The 13,925-nt window shown below is 32.6% G+C and overlaps 1 protein-coding gene across 5 annotated transcripts in view; it reads right to left on the bottom strand.

Moving 5' to 3' along the window:
• The window catches only part of LOC143241988 (rho GTPase-activating protein 100F-like), an 81,670-nt gene extending 73,485 nt beyond the window's left edge, over window positions 1-8,185 (bottom strand). The window contains exons 1-2 of one of the 5 annotated variants that reach the window (XM_076485346.1): window positions 7,250-8,184; window positions 6,977-7,105 (exon numbers count right to left, since the gene is read on the bottom strand). The gene's annotated coding sequence lies outside the window, so the exon portion shown is untranslated. Of the gene's footprint in view, window positions 1-6,976; window positions 7,106-7,249 lie in introns of all 5 variants that reach the window. The other 4 variants (XM_076485357.1, XM_076485334.1, XM_076485341.1 and 1 more) reach the window with 4 other exon arrangements.
• Between the last annotated feature and the right edge of the window lie 5,740 nt (window positions 8,186-13,925).

The raw sequence follows: 13,925 nt of genomic DNA, 5'->3' as shown, positions 1-13,925 counted from the left end.
GCTCACGAATTATTCCTCAACCCAATATATATATGTTGATCTTAATTCATATATTTTAAGACTATTATATATATATATGTATAAACATGTCGATTTTAATTCATATATTTTAAGACTCTATTATACATATATATATAAACATGTTGATCTTAATTTATATATTTTGAGACTGTTATGTATACATGTATAAACATGTTGATCTTTATTCATATATATTAAGACTCTTTTATATATATATATATGTTTATCTTAATTCATATATTTTAAGACTCTATCATATATATATATAAACATGTTGATCTTAATTTATATATGTTAAGACTCTTTTATATATATATGTTTATCTTAATTCATACATGTTAAGACTCTATCATATATATATATATTTAAACATGTTGATCTTTATTCATATATATTAAGACTCTTTTATATATATATATATATGTTTATCTTAATTCAGATATGTTAAGACTCTATCATATATATATATATATATACATGTTTAACTTGAAAAAACGCTCACGAATTATTCCTCAACCCAATATATATATGTTGATTTTAATTCATATATTTTAAGACTCTATTATATATACATATATAAACATGTTGATCTTAATTTATATATTTTGAGACTCTGTTATGTATATATATATATATAAACATGTTGATTTTAATTCATATATTTTAAGACCATTATACATATATATATATATAAACATGTTGATCTTAATTTATATATTTTGAGACTCTTTTATATATATACATGTTTATCTTAATTCATATATGTTAAGACTCTATCATATATATATATATATAAACATTTTGATCTTTATTCATATATATTAAGACTCTTTTATATATATATATATGTTTATCTTAATTCAGATATGTTAAGACTCTATCATATATATATATATATAAACATGTTGATCTTAATTCATATATTTTAAGACTCTATTATATATATATATGTTGATCTTAATTCATATATGTTAAGACTCTATCATATATATATATTAACATGTTGATCTTAATTTATATATATTAAGACTCTTTTATATATATATATATGTTTATCTTAATTCATATATTTTAAGACTCTATCATATATATATATATAAACATGTTGATCTTAATTTATATATGTTAAGACTCTTTTATATATATATGTTTATCTTAATTCATATATGTTAAGACTCTATCATATATATATATATATTAACATGTTGATTTTAATTTATATATTTTAAGACTATTATATATATATGTATAAACATGTCGATTTTAATTCATATATTTTAAGACTCTATCATACATATATATATAAACATGTTGATCTTTATTCATATATTTTAAGACTATGTATAATTACAGAATGTAAGTAAACAAAACTTCTCACTCTCAACTTTAACTTGAGATAAATCTGTTAGCCTTCAGTAGAATGTAAGAGAACTAAACCTCTCATTCTCAACTTTACTGTGAGATAGATATCTTATCCTTCATTAAAATGTGAGTAAACTAAACTTGTCACTCTCAACTTTACCATTAGGTATATCTCTTAGACTTGAGTAAAATGTGAGTAAACTAAAGATCCAACTCTCAACTTTATCATGATATAGATCTCTTCTCTTCCAGTAGAATGTAAGTAAAGTTAACCTCTCACTCTTAACATTACCATGAGATGGATCTTTTAGCCTTCAGTAGAATGTAAGAGAACCAAACCTCCCACTTTCAACTTTACTGTGAGATAGATCTCTTATCCTTCATTAAAATGTAAGTAAACTAAACTTGTCACTCTGAACTTTACCATTAGGTATTTCTCTTAGCCTTGAGTAAAATGTAAGTAAACTAAAGCTCTAACTCTCAACTTTATCATGATATAGATCTCTTCTCTTCCAGTAGAATGTAAGTAAACTTAACCTCTCACTCTCAACTTTACTATGAGATAGATCTCTTATCCTTCATTAAAATGTAAGTAAACTAAACTTCTTACTCTCAACTTTACCTTGAGATAGATTTGTTAGTCTTCAGTAGAACGTAATAAACTAAACCTCTCACTCTCAACTTTACCATGAGAGAGACCTCTTAGCCTTCAACAGAATGGTGGTAAGCAAAACCTCTCACTTTCAACTTTACCATGAGATAGATCTTATAGCGTTTAGAAGAATGTAATTAAATTAGACCTCTCACTCTCAACTTTACTATCAATCAGTTCTCTAAGCCTCGAATAGAATGTAAGTAAACTAACCTGTTCACTCCTATTTTTACCATCAGACAGATCTCTTAGCCTTCAGTAGAATGTAAGTAAACTAAACCTCTCACTCTCAACTTTACTATGAGATAGAGTTCTTACCCTTCAATAGAATGCTGGTAAACTAATCCTTTCACTCTCAATTTATCATAAGATAGATCTTAGTTTTCAGAAGAATGTAAGTAAATTAAACCTCTCACTCTCAACTATACCATGAAACAGATCTCTTAGCCCTCAGTAGAAGGTAAGTAAACTAAACCTCTCACTCTCAAAGTTACCATGAGATTATATATTTTAGTGTTCATTAGAATGATACTAAACTACACATTCTCAGTAAATATCTAACTAAGTATCTAAGTTAACATTAGAATTACCAGTGGGTTGTAGATTCTATCGGCTGTATTCATGAGATTTTTATACACTATTTACACATGAAGTTTCTTTGCAGGTACATAATTTTGATAGCAACAAGACGCTTTATGACGTATCAGTCGCACCGAAGACGTACACATAATTATTATTAATGTTTTAAAATTAATCATACGAATTAACAATGGGTTTGTTTGTTATTGAATTTTGTGCCAAGCTACTATAGAGCTGTTTGTGCCAGTCGTCCCTAGTTTTTAAGCGATAGACTAGAGGGAAGGCAACTAGTCAACTGTGCACATCGCTACATTTTAGCAGGGAATAATGCGATTGATCGGGTATTATAACGCTCCCACGGATGAAAGAATGAACATTTTTTGTCACGAGGTTTGATTCAGCGACCTGCCGATTACGTATCAAATATTCTAACCCACCACCAGGGAGGCCTATCATGTCTTTTAGATATAAAATGAATGATTTTCCAAAATCTTCAGGTTAGTTCTTTGAACCGAGTACTTCGAAAGGCAATAAGAGAAAGTTGCTAAAATTAATTTAAAATATAGACATCACAGGCAGAAAACAGTAGAAAAACACGGTAACTTACATGTTTGCGCTCGTGGATTTGAACCACTGAAATTTAAGTTCTTGCAAGCTCATCTAATGACATTTTACACCTAGCGAAGATATTTTGACTTTGATGCGCGTTATATCTGCTTGTTTCATACCTGAAAACAAATATTCGCAGTACTAGCAATTCCACATATTTGCAGACATCAGTAATGACGCATGTGAGTGACGCTACATAACGTTTTTTTTTGGTATTCCTTTTTATTTTGAATAAAACGGAGTTAAAATACTGTACGTTGTATTACTGAAAGAGATTCGTACAGACCACTGAATTCACTTATAGGTCAGTGCTTCGACACGTTCATAGGTTTTCGACAGAAAACATTAGGTACTTGTACCTCATACGTACTTCTTTGTTATATACAATCTGCACGCAAGAAGGAGTTAAAAAACACCAGTTATGAATGTTTTGGAACTTGTACCTTGAATAAAAGTACAATGAGTGGATTAATATCGTTATGTTAATATACAGATATATTTAATATATATGCATACATATCTAACAGCTCTTAACACGTAATTTTATAGCACTTATAAAAATATGAAGTCGTAAGCGTAAACTAAAAATCTATTAGTCTATAAAAACAAACAGGAAAAAAGAATGAAAGAGAAGATGAAGGAATGAGAAAACACACTAAAACACAATACTGCGTACTATGAGAATGTTTTCGCATAATTATTCAATTCGCAATAGAATACCAGGACAAGAGATTGTAATACACGATATTGAATAAAGTAAGATAAAGGTTATAAGAAAAACAGACATAGCAAGAAGCAAGGAAATAAAAAGACACAAATTCTGACACATTTAACGTTCCTGGATTTATTTACATTTTATCCAAGAATAACTTTTGAATCTAATAATTCCTTTTTGGCTTACTGACTTTTTTTGAAGAACTAAAGCTGGCTTTTCTATATTGCACAATAGAATTAATCTCATCTGTTTCTACTAAGTGAAACAAACTACACTTCTTGAAGGATTTTTATTTTCAACCTCAAGTTCCATAAGTTTAAAACCTGAATTATCTGGGTTCTGAATGAACAAATGACAGAATATTCTGTTATTTAATGCTCTTTTTTGATTTCATCATCATATACCATAAGTTTAAAACCTGAATTATCCGGGTTCTGAACGAACAAATGACAGAATATTGTGTTATTTAATAAGTTCTAAATTGTATGTTTTTACACTAAAGAAACAATTAAAATATATATTTTAACCTCTACTTGATATTAGTTTCTTAATTTAGGAACAATAACAACCTATTTCAATTCCGTTGACTACTTGACTTACGGCCCGGCATGGACAAGTGGTTAAGGCACTCTAATACGAGGATCACGTGTTCGAATCCTCATCACATCAAACATTCTCGCCCTTTCAGCCGTGGGGGCGTTATAATGGTGAAAGAGTAGCCCAAGATAGCCCTCGTATAACTATGCGCGAAATTCAAAACAAACTAACAAACAAACATCACTTACTGTAAAAGATGTCTTCAAAAAAATATGCTTATTATTTCATTCTCGACTCGCTAACCTTCAGTGTACACATGGTAACAGGTAACAATAGCTTATAGATATGACGAAAAATATCAAAGCACTCTGAATGTTTAACCAAATCGCTAGTTATTTTACGTGAGCAACTAATTAATTTACACACGTAGATGTTTTTACGTGTTGCTTTATGTCATAACCGTAAATAAAATAATATTTCGTTATCATGTGGATACGGTAGTTATATCTGCACTTTGCAACAAATGTGCACGAATTGCTATTCCATAAAAGGAAAATGTTTTCAGTAAGGATTTTACATTGAGTATTGACATAAGTAATAGGCTAACGTAGATTATTTATGGTTACTTTTAAGTGGCACTTAAACTATCACAAGTTGAGGTTTCGGTTTAGCAAAATGAGAATGTAGGATGTAACTCACATAGTTCCAGATAAACCAAAAATGAAATATATTTGTTTAGATTATTTCTCTTAGTTTCACAGCTTGCTTTTCTACATTGTATTTTTGAAATAGCGTCTGCAAGCTTCCTGTTTTAATTTTTTTCAGAAGTTTTGCTCAGTGCTTTACAAGGCAAGTTTTCAGATTTACAACACAAACTCATGGCTTCGAAATCTTTCGGTGGATACAACAGATAGTCCAATGTGGCTTTATTATAGGAGAAACACACGCTACACAAGAACTATATGCGGATAGCCGTCCATAATTTGCTACTGATAGACTAGAAGGAAGGCAGCTAGTCAATAATGCCTTTTCTTCGGCTGCTCCTGTCTGATCGATTAATGAAACTTAGTTATCTCTGCTGTAGCGGAGCGTATTTTTAAGGCAACAGGACGCGAACATTGAACCCACGGATTCACGGTGCGAGCATGTTAAACAGTAGCTCACGCCTGGTCTAGTCTTGAATTTACAGAACTAACACATAATGTGTATGTACGAGATTTGTTTAGTTATGTTTATTTTACCACAAACACGTGCCTCTAAATATGTTTTAGTTCAACAGTTTTTGTGTGCCTTATTCATTATGCGCTCCTATAAGAGGGTGATTTCGCTGTTAACATATTTTATTTGTTAGATAAAGGCTCTTTCTTTTTTCAGAAAAAAATTGATATTGTAGTATAAAGTCGTATTCTGAGTCCTGAAACTACTTTTTATTAATCATGACGTATCCAAAAACTGCAATTGTAAGATTTCTTTCATGAAACTTTTGTTAAGAAAGCAGGCGGGATTTACAGTGTAAAGAATGTTGGAGATTAGATCCACACAGAGAGAGAATAAAACCTAGACACGAAGTAAGGAAAGATTAGTCTAATACTAATATTTGCCGAAATACTTATGGCGTATTTGGAAGTGTTCAGACGTGATTTCAAAGGCAAGACAAGTTCCTCGAAAAAGTCAGAACAAGACGTATATCTGGTCCCCAAAAATGTCTTTATCAAATACGGTTTATGTATTTGTTGAGCATCACGAATTCCCCCTGCAAAAGTGTTTTCTCTGTTAGTGATTCTTCAAGTCGGAGGATAAATTATAAAAACAAACAGTAGTAGAAACGTAGAAATAGCGTGGTTCTTGCTGACCCCTCTGATTACACACATTAGATGGACAGTTGTTCGAGATAATCTTAACAGCAATTCATTTTAATAGAACCAGTCGATTCTTATCTAAGTATTAAATACTGACACTGTTCATGAGACATCTCCAGTAACTGGTTAAAAGGGTGAAATGGGTTTAAAAATTCATTCAAAATTCGAAAATTGAACTACTTATACACTTTCAAGGGAATCAGAAATGATTGATGCAATGAACTAAAAACAATTTTGAAGAATACATACATATTGGATAAAAATAAGACAGCTCATCTTTTAAAAGACTAGAAATTGTACATAGGTTCATAAATTCCTCTTTTTATAAATTATTACCCTATATGACATTTTCTAAACACATAAGAAACAGTTGTATTAAAAATGTATTTCGAACAGTACAAACAGCGCAGAGAAGATTTTGTGGCGTACAAAGTAAAGTCCTTAAAACTCAAATGATCATGTTTTATTATTGCATAGAGTTCATTTGTATAAGCGCTTTATAATATGTATATATTTTAGGGAGATACTATACGTTAAATTATAAGTAACTTTTTTATTATACGAGTGATAAGTACATTTAATTTTCTTAAACCACATAATAACTTTATAAATTTGAAAAGAAGAACACTGACCATGTCTTACCTCTCTATTGTAACTCTCAATTGCTTAGGAAATGTGTAGATTACGTTCGTCTGAAAACGTCCTTTGTTAAATTAAAAGTTTGTTTCACAGAATTATACTCACGAGAATAGTTCCGTTTGTCATTTGGTCCTTTAAAGAGAGAGATGCAGGGCTTTAGCTATTTCTACTTAATCAGTTATCATGGAAATCAACAAATAAGACGAATGTTTTCATTGAAAAGTTTGACTAAAACTTTAAGATTGGCAGAATTTGGACATCAAATCGTTTACTTACTTACTTAAACGGTGTCGTCCGTCATCCAGTTAAATTGGGCGTTCGAAGACAAACTAAGGCTACAAAAGGATTCATGGGTAGTACAAAAGCACGTGCTATTACTCGGACATCGAAATACTATTACTTACAAAGATGATCACTCCTCCTCCCCCCCAAAAAAAAAATCAGTCGAAAACACGTCCAACGATGTTTAGAATCGAAACTTCTTTCTGAGACTATGAAGAAAGATGTACTTTTTAAGTGAGATTTCTTGGGGAAGGCAGTAATACTTCTTGTGCGTTGAACTGGAACAAAATTAGCTAAGCTGTACCAGTTCCGCAGGGTTCAGTGGTCAGGGGTAGAAAACCTCCTCGTGTGAAGGCATGCTAGCAATTACATTCAGCCCTGTCTGTTTGTCATGGCAGTCGCTCGGCCTCCTGTGCCGGGTTAGGCTTTTTTCCGCGAAGCATAAACCTGAATACGTCATCTGCTCAGAAGAGCTCAGCGTTTCTGACATAACTGAATGTTCGCGTAGTGCTGGCCTTCTGGGAAGACCGGAGATTTGCTACTAGTGTGTACCATAAATGTTGTACTCACATTCTAGATGTTGTTGTAATTAATTTATTCTTGATATACCTGAGGATTTTCCGGATCATTTTTTGGCTGAAATTTTCTGTTAACCAAACATAAATTTTACACATATTTTGCTTAAAATTAGAAAGAGAAACAGAAAAGAGTTTGATTTAATAGCAAGAGAGGCACTTCTCACTCTACAATATCCATATTTACTACATAGTTACTTATTCGTCATACAAATAGCTGCCATATTCTGATCCTGCTACTAGACGGCCTTCCCCCAAACTCGCACACCAACGTGTATGGCGTACCCCCGACTTTCAACAAAATCTTATTGTCTTCACCGCTAGGCGGCTTCCCACCACAACAGCAATAAGAAAGCAGCTTACCTCTTGCCTTCAAACACAACAAGAATGTTTAATCGATCCGTCACACGGGGAAACAGACAAGTCCACTTTCTAACATAGGGGAACAGTGGTAAACAGATTAGCTCTATTAACAATTACGTGCGTGCATAGTTTAAAATGCAAGTTACGAAGATGCTCTCTGTAGTATTTCTTGAATAATACCGACATTTTGATAGAAAATAAACGTAGCGATACCACCATTATTCTCATTTCATTTTTTGAATGTTCAAAACGTATACAGGCACGTTAAAGCAGTTTTCAAACTGGTTGCAATTTTCGGTAATTATCTGCGAAAGTACGGATGCTAACAGGACACACTTTCCGTAAAACAAGTACTTAACATTTGATTTTGGAAAAAATGATAAGCTGTTAATCAGCTCTTTTGTTGCTGTTTTTTTTTAATTTTCCTACTCATTGTGTTTTTCACGTTTAAAACGACGAAGTAAAGTAGTTAAAGATATATATACGTTCAGTAATATGTATCTTAGCATTCTGATAAGGAACATTAAATGGAAGTGGAGAAGGAACATTTCACACACACATTCTGATAAAAAAGTACAGCTCGCTTATTCCTATCCAACCAGAATTCGATGTTTTTCTACCTGGGTAAATTGAGTCAGAGAAGCCCTCCATCAGGTCCAGCCAGTGGACCAGGTTGGTATCGAGTAATTTTTGCTGTGAGTATCGATTAGTAAAATCCTTTATTTTGTGGTGAGCAACAATCGAGAAATAAGGCTTCTGCCAAAACTACTGCTTCTTAAAGTTGGTTAAAAATTGCTCAGTTATTGCATGCTAATTGCTTCATTATGTTTATTCCGCTTGAATGGATTTAAATGTGTGATGAAGTTGTTGCTGAAATAGTAACATAGCTAATCGTATAAAAGAACCCTCCCCAAATGCACATTTTGTAGCTGTTTTATAAACACTTTAAACCAAACAAAAAAGGTATTTTCCAAACCTTTTTATCATTCCTTGTAAAAATACACACGTTTAGTACCGAAAGATGTCGCCTCGAAATGCTTTTTTTAAATATTCAAATACGATACACGTAAACTAATTTATAACTATTTATGCATTCCGATATGACGAAAACACATGAAAACGTATGCATTCTTTGGCATTGAAAATAAATCAATACAAACATTAATGACTACATTATTCATGCGTAAAAGTAAGTTCATATATAACTTGCAATCATTGTTTATGTTGAATGTATTACGCACAACAGACAACCTATTTTTCAGAACTTTTTCCTTTTCTTAAATACAAAGCTACGCAGTGGACTATCTGTGTTGTTGTGTCCACCTCGAGTACTGAAACCTAGTTTTTAGCGGCTGAGCCCTCAGACTCACCGCGGAGCCACTTGGCGGAGGGGGCATATTTCAGGCACATATTACTTCTGTTTAACTTCTTTTTTTTTAATTTCGCACAAAGCTAGACGAAAGCTATCTGCGCAAGCTGACCCTAATTTAGTAATGAAAGACTAGATCGAAGGCAGCTAGTCATCACCACCCACCGCCTTCTCTGGGGCTACTCTTTTGACAACGAATAGTGGGATTAACTGTAAATTTATAACGACCCCACGGCTGAAAGGAAGAGCATGTTTGGTGTGACGGAGTTTCGAATCCGCGACCCTCAGATTACGAGTCGAGCGTCTTAACCACCTGATCTTGCTGGGCCTTAACGCTTCTGTGACTGACAGTGGTAAATCGAACTTTTAAATTTCTCATGGTTTAAGAAGAGAAAAGCAAAACTGTGAAACTGGGACCGTGGGCACAATAGAAGAATGATGATGAAATGCTACTCGATCACGTAAGACAAAAGTTGACTAGCTTCTCTTCCTTTTTAGTCTATGAGCTCAAAGTTAGGGACAACCATGCGCAGATAGCTTTTTGGTGTAGATTTGCACAAACATTACAAAACGAACAAAATAATGCAAGTATAACATTAATTAGTTACTTTGTGATTGATATACATGTTTAAGTTTTGGTGATCGTGAATATAAGATAGTGACAAAGTGGTTTTTGTTTCGCAAATGTGAACACTAGTTTACGTCATGTTGTTTCTTTATTAGACCCTTAAAATTCATTACATTTTAATTTATGTATAATGCTCTTTATAGGTATGATTTAAATAATTATTTTGTCTATAGATAGTGAAATTACGTGTTTTAGTATTATTAATTAACTTCAGTATACTTAAGCAAGGATTTTCTGGTTTGTTTACAATTGAGCACAAAGCTACACAATGAGTTATCTGTGCTTCGCTCACCACGGGTAGCGAAACTCGGTTTTTACCGGTGTGGATCCGCAGGCATACCGCTGTGCACGTAGGGACACTTGAGTAAAGAAGTGCTAATATAATAACAGGTGGGTGAACAACGATTATACCTGAAGAAGACGAACCAATGTTTTGTTGAACGATCTAGTATGTTCCACTATCAATAAAACTTTTTCTTATGCTTATATGTCGTTGTTTGCCTACTGATTATTAACCCCAATATATATACTGTGGCAGTTTCAGAAATTAATCAAGGACTAATAGTTTATGTTAATAAGATAGAATGTATTATAACTAACGCAACTGTTGGCGTTATCCAGTTATTTAGTTTTTTGTTTTTAACATTATTCAGAAATAATCCGGTAGGACGAAATATAATTTATATAATTTACAACGCTAAAAGCCCGATATGGCTCTGCTATAAGGAAACACACACACGCGAAATATAACATCAATTCACACTGCATTTACTTATAATTAATTTACTAATACAGTTTCTCCTATTTTACATGTAATAGTAATACTTTCATTTAATTAAATTCCAAGACAGCATATTCTATATGTATGGCATCTAGGTTGTCTTCAGCTACGTACGTTTAACATCAGCTGCAGAGAATTTTTAAGATTTTTTTTTTTCGTTTTATTTAGTGCGACGGTTGGTTGATCAAACGGAACGTAATCACATCTAAACTTTAAAACAGCTCTGTAATCACATCATGGAAGCTTTTATAAACTAATATGTTGCATTTGTAAATAGTCCTCAAGCCAATTCGATTTACTTTGAATTTCGCGCAAAGCTACACGAAGACTATCTGCACTAGCCGTCCCTAATTTAGCAGTGTAAGACAAAAGAGAAGTAGGTAGTCATCACCACCCGCCGCCAACTCTTTGGCTACTTTTTTTGCCAACGAATAGTGGGATTGACCGTCACATTATAACATCCCCACAGCTGTAAGGGCGAGTATGTTTTGTGTTACGGGAATTCGGACACGCGACCCTGGGATTACGAGACGAGTGCCTTAACCACCTGGCTATGTTGGGCCGCTTAAATTTCGTCGTCATCATAATTCCTTGCTTGCTTTTTATTTGGAGTCTAAAGTAAAGCTATTACAATATATCACAGTTTAAATTATATAACTGTTTGCTTGTTTGTAGTTAAGCGCAAAGCTACACAATGAGCTAACTGTGCGTGCTCACCACGGGTATGTTAAATAACCGACTCACTGACATAAAGAACTTGAAAAATGTTTGCATTTAAAGAACGGTTATGCTACCTCTAGCTGTGCAAAAGATGAAACAGGAAAGCTAATTGACTCAAAGTCAACTGCTTTTTAATGGTGTTAAACGAGGTTCGCTTAATAAATAAAATGTTGGACCAAGATAAATAACTATTACATAGACTATCACGTCCATGCCTTCACAGAAGAATATTTTACACGGTGTAAATCTAAATGTTCATGTTATAACGTGTGTCGTGGGATTTGCAAGGAAGCCCAAGTGAATAATTAATCATTGTAATTGGGCACATTTCTGCACCTGCATGTAAAGAGCGAAACCACAAACGTGAAATAACAAAAATCAGAAACAAAACTAACCTTTGCACAAAAGAGAACTTAAAGAGGCCAGAACAAACACATAGTTGCAAACTTTTTTTTCAGTGTGTCAGAGAACCTAAGTCAGTTTCATAAAAAAAAGTCTTATCGAATCAAAGTTACATTGAATATTGTATAATTTTCCTTATTGGAATGGGTTTGTATAAAATAAAGTAATAAATAACAATAACACGGAGTAGAAAGAATAATCGTGAAGGGAGACAATCTCATAAATTTTTATTGTTAAACAGTGAAATAAGAATATGTATGCAATTGCTACTAGGTTTTCATTTGTGCTTCGAGTTCAAAACTTGTTTTTGGTTATGTTATTTTATATGTTATTTTATATCTGAATGTACATAATTTATGAAATGTAAAGGCAATGTTGTGTACTAATTTTTTTAAATAATGTGATGAAGTTTATGAAGCTTTCCACGCACGCGTACACATAGTTAACCTATAAACTGGAAAGACAAGAGAGCAACTGTTTGACCTTTCTGAAAATTTCCTAACGAGACCTGGATGAACATTAAAAACTCTAACTAGTTTTTGTATAAATTTAACACCATTTCCTTGATGAAATAAGTAGAGCATACTCTACTCTTTTTCATTAACATTATTGGTTAGAATGTTTAACAGATATCTAGTTTTTTAACTTTGTTATTAGTGGGTTTACTGTCGAAAATATCGTTAACATTGAGGGTACCCAACTGATGAAAAATGCGTTCTAATATTTATAATTAATAACGTAATCATAATCATATCTATTCTAAAGTATTACTAATAGGCTTATTTGTATTTCTATATGCAACATTTTTTATTTAGTACCTTCAAAAATTAGATAAATATATAATAGTAGTATTTCAACCACACTCGCTATTTTCAGCTATTTAAATCATATCCATTGTTGACGATATGTTTCGCTCAATCCAGAGCTCTTAGGCCAATTGGGTTACAGCAAATGCAATAGTGGTCGAAATATATAGGCCATTTGTTACACCAGCTGTTGTTATGGTGTGAACGCCTTTACAAGCTGGCGAAGTTCGACGCAACAAATAGTCAATTATAGCTTTTTTTTTTTCTAGAACACAGTCTACCTTTAAAAGTAGCTGTATTTTAACTCTTCCTAGATCAGCCTGAATTTTTAATTTATACTAAACTTGTACGAGAAGAGCGTCGCCTTCTTATGTTATACCTGACGTTGAAAATTACCAAAATAATCAGAATACAAAATATTAGCCATATTTATTGTTTTATTGTATATTCAACTAAAGAAAATTACTATTATCAGGACCATTATAATTAGAACTACAAGTACGCTTAAAATGTGATTAAAACAAAAACTGAACATAATTCAAAGGAATAATTTAATTTATAAGCACTTCTCATTTTTGAATTCGGCGACGGTGAAACTATGTAATAAATTCAGAATATTTGAATTATAATTTACTTTAAGATAGTAAAGGTGTCGCTTCAGTTTCATAGTAAACCAAAAACCGTCTTTAAATGGACAGGTAATTTTAATCCTTTTCGTTTGGGTGAAAGTGGATTAGATGACCTATAATCGCTTGGAGTCACCTCCCAAATTAAGTGCCAAGAAAACAATCTTCTTCAATTTCTCACCCTAACGCATCGCATGCAAAAAACAAATGTGATTGGTACATCTTTGCTATTGATTTGTTTGTTTATTTTGAATTTCGTGCAAAGCTACAAGGGAACTTTTTTCTGCGCTAGGCGTCCCTAACTTAGTAGTGTATGATAAGAGGGCAAGCAGATAGTCATCATCACCTACGCCAATTGTTGGCCTACCCTTTTACCAAAGAATAGTGGGATTGACCCGTC

The sequence above is a fragment of the Tachypleus tridentatus genome, chromosome 2 (genome assembly GCF_004210375.1).
Source record: "Tachypleus tridentatus isolate NWPU-2018 chromosome 2, ASM421037v1, whole genome shotgun sequence".
In the NCBI taxonomy this organism is placed as follows: Eukaryota; Metazoa; Arthropoda; class Merostomata; order Xiphosura; family Limulidae; genus Tachypleus; species Tachypleus tridentatus.
The sequence above is the reverse complement of the archived record's forward strand: the minus strand, read 5'-3'. Positions and strand labels throughout refer to the sequence as shown.